This window comes from Polypterus senegalus, chromosome 4, assembly GCF_016835505.1.
Source record: "Polypterus senegalus isolate Bchr_013 chromosome 4, ASM1683550v1, whole genome shotgun sequence".
Classification (NCBI taxonomy): Eukaryota; Metazoa; Chordata; class Cladistia; order Polypteriformes; family Polypteridae; genus Polypterus; species Polypterus senegalus.
This window is the reverse complement of record NC_053157.1, coordinates 41,347,943-41,366,554: the sequence shown is the minus strand read 5'-3', so window position 1 is coordinate 41,366,554 and position 18,612 is coordinate 41,347,943. Positions and strand designations below refer to the sequence as shown.

Genomic DNA, 18,612 nt, shown 5'->3' with positions numbered 1-18,612 from the left:
CCTTATATTCCAAATCATAACCTCAGATCCTCAAATGAGTGTCTCCTTAGAATTCCAAGAACAAAACTTAAAAGAAGTGGTGAGGCGGCCTTCTGCTGCTATGCACCTAAAATCTGGAATAGCCTGCCAATAGGAATTCGCCAGGCTGATACAGTAGAGCAGTTTAAAACACTGCTGAAAACATATTACTTTAACATGGCCTTTTTATAACTTCATTTTAATCTTAATTTAACTTAATCCTGATACTCTGTATGTTCAATTTCCTCAAAATAACTATTCATGGTGGCTCTAAAATCGGTACTGACCCCTACTCTCTTTTCTGTTTCTTTTTCCGGTTTCTTTGTGGTGGTGGCCTGCGCCACCTCCACCTACCCAAAGCTTCATGATGCTCCAACAATGATGGACGGATTAAAAGGCAGAAGTCTACGTGACCATCATCATCATCAAGCCCTTCCGTGAGAATCCTAAATCCAAAGAGGACTGTTTCATTTATGTTAGGTAGAATGCCCAGAGAGGGACTGGGCGGTCTCATGGTCTGGAATCCCTACAGATTTTATTTTTTCTCCAGCCGTCTGGAGTTTTTTTTTTTCTGTCCCCCCTGGCCATTGAACCTTACTCTTATTCGATGTTAATTAATGTTGATTTATTTTGTCTTATAATTGTGTCTTTCATTTTTCTATTCTTTAATATGTAAAGCACTTTGAGCTAGTTTGTATGAAAATGTGCTATATAAATAAATGTTGTTGTTGTTGTAATTATTAGTATTTTTACCAACCTTTGAACAACTTATATTAAGCAATCCCTACAACAACAACAAAACACATCTCTCAACTGACTCAACTAAACTATTTTCCAGTCTAATATTGAATAATTCTCATTATATATTTGGCTGAAGACTTTATAAATATCAGATCAGTACACATTACAATAATGTATGTATACAGGGTTATTCAAAAATAATATTATTTTAAAAGAGATTAACTGTTGTACTTTTCAACTTACACAAAGTTAATTAACACCATATGCTTGTAAAATTAGTTTAGTCTATAATGCAGTGCTTCCTATTTTCCAGTGAAAGAAAATGGTGACACTTCAGAAATATTTTTTTAAATAACCCCATATTTTTAGTTTAGAGTGCAGTGAGTTGCTTAGGGTCTCACAAAGAATAACAGAAAGTAACTGAGATCTGAAGTCCAATATCTTATATTAACACCATCTTCCAAGCTCAGCTGCCTACTTACCAACCTATAAATTCCAACAAACCACAATATTTGTCATTACTGCTTGCTCCTTACTATTCCCAAAGTATATTATGTAACGCTTGGCAAAGTCTCCTTTGCCTTTGCGGCTTCAGCTCTGGAGAACTCCTTTCCAGATCAGTACACAATGCTCAATCAGTATTAAAGTTCAAATTTCACATTTTAAAAATAGTTAAATCTTGTGTTTATATCATTTTCTGATTTTCCCATCTTAACTGAAATACTGAAATTACCTCTACAGTCTGCTTCTGTTTATTTTCTGTGTTTAAAAATTTGACTCAATAGACATCTGATAATATTCTGTTTATAATTATATTCAGAAATTCATGCACAATTTCAAAAGGCCAAAATATTTTTTCACACAATTATAGCCTCACCTTCCAGAGTGCAGAAGGCAAAGACAACCCAAATTATGGTCTCATTGGAGGCTGTCAAAACATCAATTGTTAGGTTAGAATACTACCCCTGTACAAGATACTTGATCTGTCTGTGATTCATTTATGTAAATATATTTATGTGTGAAAAAAGGACAAACAAATTATACTGTATATATTTTCTCTGTGAATACCCAATATAAAAGAAAATTCTATTTGGAGGTTAAACTAAAAGCTGTAAAACAGGTAATGTGCAACTTACGTTTTGGTTAACTGAGAACTGGTTACAAGCTGTTTGAAGAAGCACAGGCTTTCAAAAAAAAAAAATGGAAAAAATGAATGCTATTGGTGCCTGTCTAATTGTATGCTAAACAAATAAACAGCCAAAGTGGGAGGAGACTTCATCTGACAGGGAGGGAGAGAGAGAGAGCGAAAAGGAGAGAGAGAGAGCGAAGAGGGGAGGAGAGAGAGAGAGAGAGAGAGAGAGAGAGAGAGAGAGAGAGGCTCCACCCTCCATCCCTATTCAGTTTTGGGTCTGACTTCGTGAGCTAACAAATATATCGTGGGTATTATAGTGGTGAATCCCCTCTATCTTACTCTGCGATTATTGGATTGTTGCTACACATTAATACTTAAGCAACTAACTGGAATGGAATGAAATCGCTTCAGAAAGCTTTCCGAGATTGGGGCTACTCACGCTTCAACATGTACAGTGCAAGTAAGGTGAGCAAAAATCAAACTGTTTCTGTGTTATCTATTGCTAATTAAAAATATAGACGTGACAAGTTTAAGACAACTTATTTTTAATGGACAATGTACACGCCAGCACAGCCAAAAATAAGGTGTGCTGGAGGCTAAACATGCTTAAAGCAAATCTTAATGTGTAGTTACCTTTTCTTTTAAAGCCGGCAGGAGGACGGAAATGAGTGAGATCGTGAGTCTTCAGAAAATGTAGATTTATTTTTGTTATAGGACGGTTTGAAAAAAATAAGGATAATATTTATGAGCATGAAATTATTTGTGTGTTACAGGAAATGTACATGGTGGTTGGTGCTGCATAATCTAATCTGAAGGAAAGTTAATGCAAGGCTCCCTCGACCATAATATGCGAAAATAGGTTGAAGTGTAGATGGATGGATGTTTTGATATTTGTTTTGTATAGTGAGCTACGATTGTTCGTACAATTAAAGGTGTCACACAGAGATTAACTTTTTTCGCAGTAAGAAAATGTCAGGAGAGAAAGAGTCTATTAAGTAAAGTTCGGCCATTCATTCCTGTAGCTCAAGTGTATTAAAACAGGCGAGTGTGGCAACTTAATGTGAACAGGCGCCCTGTCAAAAGTTTCAACGCATCAAATTATCTTACGCTTAAGTTTTCCCGTTCTCTGACTAAAGATTGGAAAGCTAATGAATGAACACCGGGATGATCATTTCATTTGGCAACGAAACCCGCTGACGACTATTTTTGATTTATGATGTTAATCGTTTCTTTGACGTTGCTTACTTTGACTTGTTAGCAAACCGGTCTGTGAAGTATTACTCAGCTGTTCCTGTTACACTGGCTTTTTATCATGATTACTTTTAAATTTTGTGTATCTTATTTATTTCGTCCAGAATTTTAAAAGAAGTATGTCAATGCCAATTCTTCATCATAATAATAAAAAAATAAAAACAATTAAATGACCACTAGAACGAGCAGGTAGATACGAGCAAATACTTGAAATTCTAAGCCTCCTATATGAAACAATGATAATTTGACAAGTAATACCTTTGAGACGTCATTAAAAAACAAAGTCGGCAGGAATTAATTTCTTCTCACAGTGTTTTATAGGGAAAGTGTGAACCCTTACATAATCTTAAACGGTCACTTTAACACCGGGATATTGTTGTGTAGTGTAATCACACCCAAGACTTGTGACGCTTACAGACAGAGATCGGTGTTCAAAAAGACAATGGGTGCAGTTTTTTTCTGCACTTTAAAGGATGACAAGGACAAAAAAATTTTTTAAGGAAGCTCACCGAAATTGCATAGCCAATGTATAGAAAGACCATTTTCCTACAAAAAGACAGTTATCAGATACCACGGGATAACAACACAGAAAACAGTTCACCACTTAATTGTCAAGCACTGTATATTAAATTCTCCGAGTATTTTAAGAGAGCTCAGGGTCTTCGGATTCTGGAAACTGCCGTCTGTCCCGAGATTCTGCTGTCATATCCCGGCAGTCCTGCGACTTTTCCTAAATTCTAATTACATCTCCTGAAAGCGTAATCTGATATTTGGTTGTCTCTTTAAAGGAACCGAACATTAATTTAAATCTGTCAGTTTTATCAGCCAATCAGAGGCAGCATGTGCTTTTTTAAAGGACTGAAAAGTGTTTTAGAACACTATGATTTATTTCTTTAATTTAATGGATGTGATAATTATTTTAAATTAACGTTTGAACATAGCTGACCAACAATCATCCTTTTCCTCCACCCTCTTGTGGGTCGCTGGTGTGTGAAATTCGGCCGCATCTGACGCACCAAGCAGATGTCATATATTTATCATCATCACTTCGTTACCTTTTTTTCCTGGTTTGGGTGCGTTCTGTCTTATTTACAGAAGGTCCAAATGACAATTTACAGTAGTCCTCTGTCACAATGCATATTCGCCTGTATCTAAGACTATTCTATGATGCTATCTTAAAAAAAAAATCTCTCAACAAGGAAGTCAGTTCAGTAAAATGAGAAAATAACAGGCTGGGTGCAGCAGGTAGGATAGTAGCTTCACAGGGTGTGGACTGCAATTCTATTCCAGGCTGAGGGGCCATCTACTGTATGTACGGTATGTATGGGTAGCAGTAATTTCTTACGCAATTCATTTCTTGCTGTTAAACTGAAACTGGGCCAGTGTGAGTGACTGTCAATTAGGAGGGACAGCTTTTCCATCTTTGGCACAGACAGCTAGGGAATTACCAGTCTTGATCAGGCATAATAAATGAGGGACAAATATATAAAATGAACATAACAAGTGAGCACTAACAAGTGTATCAACAACGCAACACAACTCTTCATAGACCAGGATGTGATTTTAACCCAGTCTGCTTCAAGTTTGGATATTGTAACTAACTTGGGTTACAGCTCAGGGCTTCATAGGTTACAGAGGCCCCAGAATTAACCAAGATGAATGAATACATATTTGTTTTGTTTTTCAAAGAAATATTCTTGACACTAAATTGGCTGAATCAATCTTATCCCCAAGGTAATGCGTCCACCACTAGTCCCACACAGACCATACTTGTCTTCCATGAACTCCAGCTGGTGACAGAGGGTGGCTGCTGGAAAAGTGTTTGTGGCAGCACATAGTACTGAGGATGGGCTGTAGGAATGTAAAGCCTTTAAATGATAAACTAATGTTCCGTATGACAGTAGTGACAGTTCTTTAGGAACTGATAGTGGTAGAATTATGTAGTTCTAATGATAGTGATGCATACAAAGGTGATAAATTTTCAACAATGCCAAACTCTGAAGACAATCTTGAATGTGCATGGTGTAACAACAGCGTTGGGCAACTTTAAAAGCTACCATTCTCTGGGTTGCAAAGCAGAATTATCATGTACAGATGATAACTTACATAATTTCAGTCTCTTCATAAGTGACGGCATGCATGTTAAATGTAATTGGGGCAAAGCCCATGCTGAAACCAAATTCCAGGGTGTTCATGAGGTCTGATGTTGTTTATGATATGCTATTGTCTTTCTATACACTTATTGTATATGACAATTCAAAAGCCTGATGTTGAAATGTACTGAGCAAAAAAAACCATTTATGGACAATTCCGCTTTGCAACAAGAGTAAAACACATACTTTTTTTAGGCGTTCTGTTGACAGATTACGTGTCACTTCACACAGTAGCGAGAATATTTTTTTCAAAATAGAATTGTAAACAATTTACATACCTGAGCAAAATGTTGCTGACAAGACATTTATGCCTTGGAAAGGTCGCTTCGTAATGAAGCAATACAAATTGGATCTCGGAAAATTACTGAACTGGCCGTATCTCTGCTAAACAACAGCTAAAGTTTATCCTAAAAATTAAACCTTCTAATATGTTTTTTTTACATTTATTTTTATTTTTGCTCTCATTTTTTCTTAGTTTTACACTGACAACTGAAAATAACTTGGTGCCAGAAAAATAGAAAGATTTTCCCTCCCTCTCTCCTTCACCCTCAATCAAAATAGGTAATTGAAGGTTCCCACTGTCTTTATTTTTAATAGCTGATATGGAACACTGTGCTGTGCTGGTTATCGTGTATAATTTTGCCTTTGCATGCTGTGTTCCTCTCTGTCACTCATAATATTAAATGCAGTTTCTACATTTTTTTTGCTGCTATCAATTCACCTCTTTCATACTCTCCCACTCCTTGTGGCTCTTCTGTAGTCCCTATTCAACTTTAGGTGACTCCAAAGCTTTGACGTTACATACTAGTTTTCCCATAGTTTCCTCAGACATCCCATTTAAGTCCACCCTTGCCTGGGAGTTCTACTAGTGCTTCAGTTTCCTTACACATCTGAATCATATGTGCTAGTAAATTATCCCAGTACGAATGTATGTATAATTGATGGAATGGCTTCCTGTAGGAAGTCCTTCTCATGGATGAAATGGTCTTAGAAAAAGGATGGATACAAGATGCAGTGATAAAAAAAGTACTTAAACTATGTGTTTGTGTGGCCTGTAATTGTGTGGGATAAAAAAAGCTTGTTTTCCCATTATTCATGTGGTTTTCAAGGCACAGAACTGCAACATAATAATATATGGTTTATGTACACGTAACAAGTTACCTGAATGAATGCTGACTGGTTTTCCAAATGTAGTTCAGAAATGGTTTCATAAATAAGTCATGCCTATAATTGCAAACTTCCATTACAATACAATACAATACAGTTTATTTTTGTATAGCCCAAAATCACACAGGAAGTGCCGCAATGGGCTTTAACAGGCCCTGCCTCTTGACAGCCCCCCAACCTTGACTCTCTGAGAAGACAAGGAAAAACTCCCAAAAAAACCTTGTAGGGAAAAATGGAAGAAACCTCGGGAAAGACAGTTCAAAGAGAGACCCCTTTCCAGGTAGGTTGGGCGTGCAGTGGGTGTCAAAAGAAGGGGGTCAATACAATACAATACACAGAACAGAACAAATCCTTAATACAGAATAATAATACAAATTTTAGAAGCATGGAGCAGAATTTAACTGTAGATGATATCACATAATAAGATTTGGATATTTTTAGAGTCCTGGAGACCTCATCCATCAAGCTGCCTCCCCATTTGGCCATTCCACGGCTGAAACGTTGCTCGGCCAGCCAATCCGATGAAAGGACCCCTCTTTCCCATGATTCCTGTGATCCTCCATCAGGGATGACTTTACCATAGGCAGGCAAACAACTTGGCAGGTGGGTCGTGGCACCAATTGCCACATTTTTTGCCATTAATGAGGCAAGCTTGTTTCTGAAGAGATTATATAGAAATACATAGTGATGTGGAATTTATTTTCATAAGAAATTATTATTAAATGAAAAAATCAATGCAAATTTATTCCATGGTAACAGTTAAAAAAAATATTTAAAAAGAAAATGTTTCAGTGGTTGGGCATTTATCAGGTGTGTGTGTTTACCATCCAAAGCTTACCAAATAATATAATAATCACTATTCACTCTGAGGATGTCTTTATGAAAACTAATGATCCTTCCTCACAATAATACACTAATAATAGTTATACAATTGGCTGTGCAGTAGTGGAGACATGAGACAGAAATCCCCAGTGAACACCTTCTGCAATGATGCCTTGGTTAATACCTACAGGAATATTTTAAGTAGGGCTGGTGAGTTAAATAATGCTGCCTGTGACAAGTTTTGCTGACTTCATCCTCAAATATTCTTACTAGGCAAGAATCGATAAACTTAATACACATAAAATACATATTGCAACAAAGGCATCATGATACAGTACTCCCACCACACAAAACTACAGGCAAAATCATTTAAAAAAAAATGGGGATAAATAATTTTTTTAAATAAACTGAAGAAAATTTAAATGATTAGCTTAAAAAGAATTAAAGACCTAAAATTGGCACGAGCAACAATAAAATTGCATAGCAGTTTTCAAACTGAGTGTGAATTGAACCCTGGCTGTTTCACACATTCATTTCTCTAAACATCTTGACAATTTCAAAAATGTGCCCTGTAAGCTAAAGAGACATGTAACAGATGTTGTACCTGTACACCTTAATAATATTGTAGAAATGAACAAAATTTTACAAAATGACAAGCAATATACGGACAACCCAATATATAAAAATCAGGAAAATTAATGCTAATATCAGGTACTGACATATAGCTTAGAAAAACACATTCAGCACTTACACTCTCTTAAGCATGCAGTGTAGTGAAGCAGTGCAAATTGTTATTATGGAAATCTGAAACTTTTAAAATAAATAGGCACTTGTAAACTTTATGATTCATGCGTAACTTTCATTTTGTGTATTATTATTTTGTAATGTTAAAAAAAAAAAGTTGTATGAAAATGTCTTTTGGACCGCAATGCCTCCTGATTTGATCACCTCATTGCCTCATCTGATGCACCAGCCCTGGCTTTAAGGAAAGCTTAAATTCAAAATCACTTAATATAACATAAAAAGAATGGATACTTCAATTTCCCCATGAATAATGTCAGTCACATTACTGGATAATCGGCCTGATTTTTCTTGCAGATTGTGCTCATGTGTACATAATTCATCTGATGATCATCCCGTCATTGCACATTCGTGGCACTATAAAATGCAAAAAATTTTGCTTTTAATAGAATGTGACACTTTCATTTCTCAAAACCACAAAACATAGTCCAAAAAATCTAAGTAAAAATTCTCAGTCCCTGTCTTTTAATGCAAAAAATAAATGATTTAAAAAAGCAGTGTGTTTGATTCAATACAGATACCTGAACTGGACACCTCCATATTTTATAGGCCAGCCATGATGACACAATCTGCCACATGACTAGCACAGCAATTGTACACAGTATGACAGAAATATATAGAATACAAAACGGTCTTATCAGAATAAAGTTAAAATAGTGTAAGTAATTACAACACCAAGGCAAAATGTACACAGATTTCAAAAAGAAGTTCTAATACCCATTATTACGGGTACATCTCAAAATGGATCTCAATTTTTTCTAAATGTTTTATTACAGCTATTCTGACTATTTTAAAGACTATTGGCACTGAACGCATGTGGGGTTGGTTGTTATCCACTGCTAGACATTCAGCTTTATAAAGTGTCTTGTGATTGTGCTGGGCTACATGAGATAACAACTGGATAATCTGATCATAATTTTTAGTTTATAATAGCATGTTCCTGCATAAAAGTATCATATACAAGCACTAAACAGTTAACAATTCAGAATTGCTACTTAATGACAATAGACCCCTTCTAAAATTTGATTCTTCTCCCAAGTCAGGTTTTCCAACACTAGTTCTTTTTTGTTCACATTATCTTTATTTTTTTTCTACAAATATGCACAAAAAAGTCACCAATTTCACAGTCTAAGTGGAGTCTTGACATACTTCTCATGTCTGTGTCATATTTTCCCCGGTTTCTCTGACTTTCTGGTTTAGTTACTAGGAATTCTTAAGTTGATATGGTATGCGTGAGTGAATGCAGAGGTGTGAAAACATAACTGGGCACCTCACGTCTGTGTCAGGTGAGAAAACATGATATCTATTCAGATCACACTTTTAAATTTTAAACTGCATTAGCTTTCATACATGTCAGTCTTGTCACATCCTAGCAAATATAGATGGACTTTTAAAGAGGGAAAACATGGGAACTGCTTTAAAGGAATACTTTAAAGATTCACCAGTCTTCCGCATTCGTTGGTCAACAGTCCTGTTCTCAGTTCATGAAGGTTTAGTTTCCAGTATATGATGTGCACTGACCATTCCGGAACGAAATGTTTAAAAATATATTTTAGCAAAAAAACATATGTTTTCTATATTTTGTGCATACATCTGAAACACTGACATGTGGATTATGTCATACAAGTAAAGTGAGATTTGCTTTTTCTTTGTCCATGGACATTGTTCACATTATTTGCTGTTGTACAGTATTGGTTACTATTGGTTTCTCTTGTATCACAAGTTTTTTTTCTCACCATTTTGCATGGAAACATGAGATAACATTTTTTTTTTCAGCTACCACTACAAAGTACATGGAGTAAGTAAAATTAAAAAAAAATATCATTGGATGGAGTATTCCTTTAAAATAAGAAAAGAGTGTCATTGCTGGCTGAGACCTTTAAAAATATAATTCTGCTTTTAGGGACTGTTTTTTTTAATTGTGCATTCTCTGTGGGAGATTCACAATTTGTATGGATCTTGATGAAAAGAAGCTGTAGCAGAATGGTAAATGGATATCTACATGTATTTGTTAAGAGGATATATTTTTGTTTTTTTTGTGGCTGGATGTTTTAACTACTTTTTTACATGGAAATCCATTTCTGCTTGAAATGAAAGAATTCTTGTAACATTCGTGATATCAGTATAAATGCAGTATATGGAAAATGTTTCTTACAAAAAAGTCTTTTAATTCTATGAATTTGGGCAGCCCTGCTCCCTTATGTCTCCTGAGACCTGGCATTGCCGGCATTGGAGTTTGTGTGTTTAATTGTGTATATGAAAATCGTCTAAAGTGGAGTTATGCTCCACATGGAGTTGGTTTCTGGAGTGGACTCAGCATCTTTCTGCTTGAATGAAATAGAGCACAATTTCCATTATTTTCATATGGCCATACAAATTTTAGGCAAAGACAGAGCTTTATCTACACTGTTCTCAAGGAGTAGGTCGATAGAATCATACTCCAGTACAGTGTGAACAGGCCTAATTTAGAAATATGAAAAAAAGACTATAAAATACATTGTGTCTCATATTATTTTACCCACACATGCATCCAAGATCAAAACTTCCTAATTTCCATTCAATGTTATGGAGAACCAAGGCAAGAAACAAGGCAGGAACGCTGGGCGAGGTGTCAGTTCATCAAAGGCACACTCATATACACACATGCTTAATTTTTAGGAGAGTATTTGTATTGGTTATTTAATCTAATGTGAACATCTTTAGGATGTGAGACTGAAATTGCAGTAACTACACGGGAAGGTCCGTTTAGGTGCGGGGAGAACTTACAACCTTCTTGCAGACGGTGCCTGTGTCAGTGTCGAGCCTAGAATTTAAACACAGGAATCTCAAGGAGCTGTGAGACAGCAGTGCCAACTACTGTGCTGCTGTACCACCCTGTATTATACAGTTGGACTTGGAAAACTACTAATCAATTGCAAATACATTTAACTATGAATTCAAGAGTACAGGACGTCCATAAACTTTATAAATTTGCTTTGGTCATTACTGGGCAGCAAGGGAATGAAAATTTGGTACTAGAATATGAAACTGAATTTATGACTGCAAAATTGGTAGTAATAAAATTAGAGGGGCAGTTTGACTTTGGGCTTGGAGTGTTTTCTCTTCAGTCACGGAAAAGGCAGTTTTTGTTTTTTTTTAATTAGCAAACTTTGTATTTTTAACAAGCCATCCCAGACTTGTTCTCTGTTCAGTTGAGTTAGTTGCCTCCATGATATCAAAATGTGGGTGCTGTATCATCTGTTCAAGCTTCATAACACAAAGTCTAAAAATCCCCTTATGGGCTCTAAAGCTACCTTTTCAAAATTTGGAAATGTCAACATTGATTACACTGCAATTTGCTTATTCCATCAAGTCAAGAGTGTTGGTTTTGACAGCACTACATGTCTACATCAATCTCACATTAGCACTACATCTCATGCTGCACTTTATCACCTTTGTAACATTTCAAGACTTCATCCCTCACAGTCCTACTCTGTAACTTAAGCGCTAATTCACACAATTGTCACATCAACTGTAAGACTATTGTAACACTCTTATTGTCTTGTATCCTGGTTAAACTTGTAAACAAGCTGCAGCTGCTTCAATGTTCTGCTGACCGAGTCAAACTAAGTCTCATAAGCACATTACATCTGTTGTATACAAACTTCACTGGCACCCGGCTAAGTACAGACTTTAAGATCCTTGTCCTTATTTACAAAGCACTCCATGATCCAACTTATTTAAAACATCTTAAAGATTATATAGCAGCCAACTCACTGTGCTCTTCTACTTTGGGCATTTTTGTTGTCGCTTTTGTCCTCGTCTTCCATGCAAGGTCGGGCATTTAGTTATGCTGCTCCTTGGCTCTGTAACTCCCTCCCTCTTTATATCTGGACTTTTGATTTTGTTTCTTAATTAAAAAAAAAACCCATAAAACTCACTTTTTCAGAATTGCTTACTCAGTTCCATATATTTTATCTTTCTAAACTGTTCTGATTACTCTGTTTTATTGCATTATTTAATAGATGTGTTTTGTTTTATTTTATTTGCTTAATTGTATGATTTTATGGTTTTATCTTGCATTGTGTACTTGAGTGTCTAGAAAGGTGCAATTAAAGAAAATGTGTTATCCTTATTCGCTTTCATAATATTATTATTATCAGATATTCTTGTGTCGGGTGCATGAAAACTAATCAATCTGAAGCAAACCTCTATAGTGATCATCAAGCCCCTTTTGCAGTTTGATGCTCTTTTTGAAACCTCTTAAGTAAAGGAGTTAACTTTGCAGCAGGTGAAGGGTGACCTCAAACTTCATTCGCTTCACCAAAACAAGACACCTGCAATGATTTGAAATATGTATGGTGACAAGGGGCATTTTTCTCTGCAGGTTTGTGATTAAGCACCAGAATTACACAGATGAGAAGTAGCACAAATGAAACACTAACTTGCTAAGTGCAAAACGTGTGGAAATTTTACATTTTTTTTATCATATTTCCATATTTAAAAGAAGGATTGGTGCTTTTTATTATGTCTTGATGTTGATGTAAAAATAAAGTGATAGCATGAATTAGCTCTTTGGCTGAAATTAATTTGGTAGGGAAAGTGCCACTATCCTTACAGAGCAGGAAGGACTTGATCGTTGTTACCGGCACGGAAACTCTGTAAACAAGAGCTCTTTTGAGCCTTGGGAATTCATATCAAGTTCACCAGGAAGTATCGTGCAGCTGAACCTGCTTTCTTTGTCACCTGTGCAGGTATTGAGTGTAGTGTTGCAGATCAGTATTTGGGAAGAAAGAGAACAACAAAGCATGACGTCAGATTAACATATCACATAAGCCATTATTTGTACTGTAATTACAGTCACACTAGAAATTATTTTTTTTAATACACTTAATTAGAAAACAGGTGTAAAGTCGCTTTGTCTTGTGCTTTTCTTTATTCCTACAGACACACTTATGGTATGCCAGTACCATCCATCCATCCATTATCCAACCCGCTAAATCCTAACTACAGGGTCACGGGGGGTCTGCTGGAGCCAATCCCAGCCAACGCAGGGCGCCAGGCAGGAAGCAAATCCTGGTCAGGGCGCCAGCCCACTGCAGGGCGCACACACACACACCAAGCACACACTTGGGAAAATCCAGAATCGCCAGTCCACCTAACCTGCATGTCTTTGGACCCAGAAGAAACCCACGCAGACACAGGAAGAACATGCAAACTCCACGCAGGGAGGACCCGGGAAGCAAACCTGGGTCTCCTAACTGCGAGGCAGCAGTGCTATCCACTGCGCCACCGTGCTGCCCAGGCCAGTACCACAACTGGTTAAATGAAAAGCACTAGTGTTTATACAGTACAGCATATTTCTAATTTTCTATAAGAAACACAAGTAACATGGCGTTGCAGGTGGCAATGCAGACAGGCTCAGCTCAGTTCCCATGTTACGAGTTAGTTGTATAGATGGGTATTCACATCTGATCCAGAGAGCGAAGCAAGTCTTTGAGGGCTTTACACTCTACCATGTGGTGTTTGACGTGTACATTTCCTTGTTGCTATAAAAACAAGATCAAGGTCATACTTGGTTTTTGCTTTTTAATAGAATGTATTTTATTTTATATTTTCTTATTCAGGCTAAGTAAGTCATGAAAATTACGATGACATAAAAGGTATCAACCTTCCATTAGATTTTCATCTTCACATAAACCAGGGGCCCTGGAGGGCAGCATTGGCTGCAGGTTTTCATTACAGCCACTTTCTTAATTAGTAACCAGCAGTGTTAAGGGTATTGTGCATTACATAGTCAGATTTCTTTTTCAAGTAACGAATAATATTACACAATAGTTATTTTATTGAAGGAAAAGTAAAAAAGACATGCATTACTGTGTTAGATAGATAGATAGACACAGAAGCTTATTACTGATACTCCAAAAAAAAAAATACTGCATTATTTTGCGCAAGTATTGCCTTTTTTTTACAAAGATGTTACGTGATGGTGTCAGTGTAATGTCATGCACATGTGCCCTCCACCCATTTGGTTACAGCTAGTGAGGAAGAGGTTTAAGCATCAAGCGTAAAGTCATAGGTATACAGTAACCCTGCATATCCTCAGGATTAAATTTAATCTGCCCAATGTCGGGTCACAGGGAGCCAGTGATTATTACAGCAGGACTGAGTTTAAGGCAAGAAGTAAACGCGGTATACAAGTCCTTTCAAAGGCTTGATTTCGAAGCCAAGCAGAAAAGAGTATTCTGCACACAATCCAGTAACAAAAAACTATTAATAAAGCATCAAGTTAGTTTTAGTCCCGCTATCTGCTGTAGATATTTTGAAACAGTGTGACTTGGAGGCACAGCCACTAATGCTCATACTGTGAATCTTAGGGTGCTCATGTTGGGGATAAAAAAATGAAATGAATGTTATATATTTCACAGCACAGGAAGGACAAAATGTATTTATAAAACACAAGAAAATTATTAAATTTGGCTGTTTTTTTCTGGTCAGTTTCATTAATGTTCATATATGGTCTTAGGATTTAATAATAAATTCTGGTAAGTGCAATGTGTAGTCTTTCATACAGATAAATAAAGAGAAATGCAAAAATAACACAGTGATTATAATATATTACATTTTATAATAAGTAACTATATAACATATTTGGTTATTTTTTTGTAAGTAACTAAGTTTTTTTAAAAGTAATATTCTGCACACTAGTAAACAGTCATTGCTGCTAATTTAACATAATGCTTATGTCTTAATTATGACTGGCTTCCTTAATTGTGTTTTTTTATCGTAGCTAGCAACTAAACAATAAAGAGATACAAAGCAAGTCAACAGATGACCAACTAAATATTGGGTTTCAAACAATCCTGGAGGCCCCCCATTTTCACTCTTACCGACTTCCCTGTTTAGTTAATAATAAAACATTATACTTCATTCTATGGCTTATTCTCATTCAGCCACACCAGTCATTTCTAAAATTATCTTATTTCTGAGATCACAATCCAAATCTTTTGTGGACCACAGCAGACCTGCATTTCAGTTTTTTTTTTTTTTCTTTTCAGATATTTTAATGAGATAGATATTGTAAGAAAGACACACGTACAAATGATATCTGAGTTAGCCATGTAAATTTTTGTCTCGCTTGGCATTTCATTATTGTTTGGCTCTTTGCTATGGAGAAATTAAACAATTAAAATGGAAGTCAGGGAAAATGAAGGTAACATAGTATGTTCCATTATCATTAGTAACTGGTTAGTAGTGGAGGAAGTGTCTGGGAAAAAAAAGGAATTGACTGTGACCCGTCAGGAGCTGAGTTTGACATCCCGGCCATAAAGTGATCAGTAATGGTCATTATATGTTGACATTTTCTTCCTAAAGTCTGATAGTTATTGTGGACTATCAGAACCATATCTAGTTTTACATTGTGTAGCCCAGGAGTGTTAAAGTTAAATTCTGATGGGCCAAAGTGTCAGCAGGTTTTCCATCTGGCCACTTTTCTTAATTAGAAACCAATTTCAGCTGCTACGGGGACAAACTTCTTTTGCCCTAATTTTAATTTGCTTGCTTCAAAGATTTATAACTCTATTTATTCAGCAGCCAAATAATAATGATATATAAAGCTATACAATAAATGACCAGCTAACTAGATCTCATTTATACCTATTGTGAAAAAGGCGCTATATAGCGCCCGACCCGGCACAGAATACGCAGAGGCACATGTTCACACTCACAGGTATTTATTTGTTGCTCTTCAGCCGTGGGCGCACGTCTTCCCCGTGTCCCACCGGCCCAACACAGTCCCAAGCACCAAACCAACACAAACCCACACTTTCCTGCTCCACCACTCCTCCCAGGCAACCTCGTCCTCTTCCTCCCGATTCTGGCCTCGATTGCTGGGAGGCAGGCCCTTTTATACCCCACCCGGAAGAGTTCCAGGTGGCTGACCACCTGGTCCTAATTGCCCTTCCGGGTGGGGCTGAGAATTCAAGCAGCTGGGCTGCGGAGTCCATACAGCTCCCCCTAGCGGCAACCAGGCTGTGGAGGACTCCATCTCCCATGGAGCCCTGCGGGTGGTTGGGGAATCACTGTGTCCGCCATGTAGGCTGCCACCAAGCGCCCTGGGGGAGGTACTGAGCTGTCCATGGTGGCTCCCCCGGAATATACACAGCAGGGGCGTCCCGGCCGGGCATGGGACCCGGCTGTCCGTCACACTATATATTTATTGTGCAATATATGTTTCAATACAAATAAATCTGAAAAGAAAAGAATGCATTTCTGAGAAATATTATTATCTGCTTAACTTCTTAAACGTCTGCTATGACAGAATGAGACCACTAACAAGCCATATAATGGAATGACATGTTTCATTAACAGTAAGAACTGGATTTTCATTAAGAAGTTGGTTAGAGTCAATATGGTGGCCTGCCAGGAACTGAGTTTGTGCCCACTAAGTTACTTGGTCACCTGCTGGCTTGTTTTGCATCTTTTCATTTGCTCTACCTGCTCTTATACCACGCCCTTGGAAACATCCATTGCTTTGCTTTTTTTGTCGTGCCTACCATGTGCAGATTCTGTCTGGTTTTATTTTCATGCTTTGAGTTGTTAACAGATGCCTGAAGCTGTTTTGCTTATCTCCTAGTTTATATAAACAGAATTGTGACCTCCACTTCTCTTTCATGCTCTAGTTTTTTGAGCATGTGCTGTTTCATTGGTTGAATGTATTTTCAAACCCCATTTTTTTTTGACATTTTTACATTTTGACTGTTTAACTTCAGATTGTTAGTGTCATCAGCATAAAGTACCCACTAAGTAATGTTACCAGTTTCAGTTCTCCTCTTAAAAAAGACGAGTCCTCCATGCACATCAAGGGCCATGCATTGTGCACTTTGGATGGACACATAACACTGTGAAGTTTATAATGCAAGTCAACAAATCATTTGATTTAACTACATAAAGGAAATGTGAGGTTATATATGGAATATCATCTGCAGTTTTTTTCTCCATATTACAAGAAGAACATAGGAGCAGCACTTGGAATATTTCAGAAGAGAGTTAGTAGCCTGTTTGCAGGAGGACTGCACAGTATGAGCAATAAGGAAACACTTAAAGTGTGTGGACTCTTTTCATTGTAACCAAACAGAGAATAACAGAGGATGTGACAGCATTTGCAATAATGAAGGGAACATTTAAAAAATCTTACCACTATTACTTTAAAATCAATTGTTCAGCAAGGGGACACACACATTTTCAATAAATATTCGAAATTCACAAAGAGAAATGCAGATATTAGGACATGTTACCCAGCAGTGTACTTGGAGACCATCATTATCTCAAACTTCATATTATTACTTAATACAGCTCTTTTGAATTTTCTCCTTACAGTCAATGACAACAGACCATCATATTATAAGCCTGCTTCTCCAGTAGACCTCAAAGTGGCAAACGTTGTACCCTGGTGCATCACACCCCCAAAGACTTGGGGTCAAATACTGTCCCAGGCACTGTTTCTGTGAAGTCTGCAGGTGCTCCCTGTAGTCATGTGGATTTATTGCATTTCTACTTTTAACATTTGCAGGCTTGACTATTTAGGAACTTTAAAAATTGGTCTCATGTGATGCTTCCCAGATAGGCCCAGATCTTCTTCACCCTTTAATGGATTATGTCAGTTCAAATAATGGATGAATGAATTTATTTATAGATCTCCTTATGTTTTAAATAATATTGACAATTTTCAAAAGACCAGTAGGTGACAATAGATGTCAAGCTCCCTTCCAACTTGTCAATTGTCTTTGTTTTGCGTTTTTGTTGTAGTTGTCACTAGGCATGTCACAATACCAGAATATTTGTATTTGGTACCAATATCAGTGAAATTTTATGCTGCTCAATACCTATTTAATACCATGGCAAAAACAGAAATCATATTTAATGGCTTCTAATTAAAATTACCTCCATTATTCAAGTGAACAATTTTGAGCCTTTTTCTGTAATAGAATATAAATTATATAAGTACTAATTAGAAAAGAACCTTGAAAATATTGGTATGCGCGTTAAGTTGGTGCCTAATTCTCATTATTAAGTACACTAGTATGGGCATTCATAAGTAGCAAAATATAATGCACGGCTTGAATTTTAACGTGTGATGGACATGGAGATTTCTGCAGTGTAACAACATGGTGAGGGATGGAAATCTTCGAAAGATTTCAGCTTAGGGTTTATAAAGGATGATATCACCTGATTTATTTGACCATGTGCACATTCTAAATTTATTCTTGAACAATTTCTCTCTAGTAAATGAAAAAGTCTGTTTAAAATCAATACTAAAAATAAAAATTCAAAGATTATTATATCTGTAATGTTGAATCACTGAATTTCAAGGTAATTCAGGATATTTTCATTTAAATAATCTCTTTAAAGCTGTTTTTCTAGCATGCTGTTAAAATCTAGTTTGTAAGGGAGTTACTCTGTTAGGTTCGTAACATCTGCAGTTATAAGAATTATATTTGCATCATTAGCTGGTTAAAAAACTTACTAAAAATAGTAATTTTAACAGAT

General features: G+C 36.6%; 1 protein-coding gene across 2 annotated transcripts in view; it reads left to right on the top strand.

The window, feature by feature from the left end:
• Window positions 1-2,163: 2,163 nt before the first annotated feature.
• The window catches only part of prlra (prolactin receptor a), an 89,597-nt gene continuing 73,148 nt past the window's right edge, over window positions 2,164-18,612 (top strand). For both annotated transcript variants that reach the window (XM_039750517.1, XM_039750518.1), the window contains exon 1: window positions 2,164-2,356. The gene's annotated coding sequence lies outside the window, so the exon portion shown is untranslated. The remainder of the gene's footprint in view (window positions 2,357-18,612) is intronic.